Source organism: Gadus macrocephalus, chromosome 8 (assembly GCF_031168955.1).
Source record: "Gadus macrocephalus chromosome 8, ASM3116895v1".
NCBI lineage: Eukaryota > Metazoa > Chordata > Actinopteri > Gadiformes > Gadidae > Gadus > Gadus macrocephalus.
Genome location: NC_082389.1, coordinates 5,119,386 through 5,119,621, shown reverse-complemented (window position 1 = coordinate 5,119,621; position 236 = coordinate 5,119,386).

Below are 236 nucleotides of genomic sequence, written 5' to 3'. Positions count from 1 at the left end.
GCTTTATTTCCTCGCATTTTCCTTACGTTCAACTTAAATAGACCGAAACCACCAAAAGCTGTGTTCAGCTTTCCTCTCTTAAAGACATAAAGCTGTGCTTAGCTTTCGCTCTAAGGAGTGGTATACCAGTAAAAGCCTAAGTGTATGATATTTCGCAAAGTCGCAGAATGCATACATCTCAATTACATCATGAAGGATGACTCAATTACATCCAAATCAATAATATCCTGGTCTTC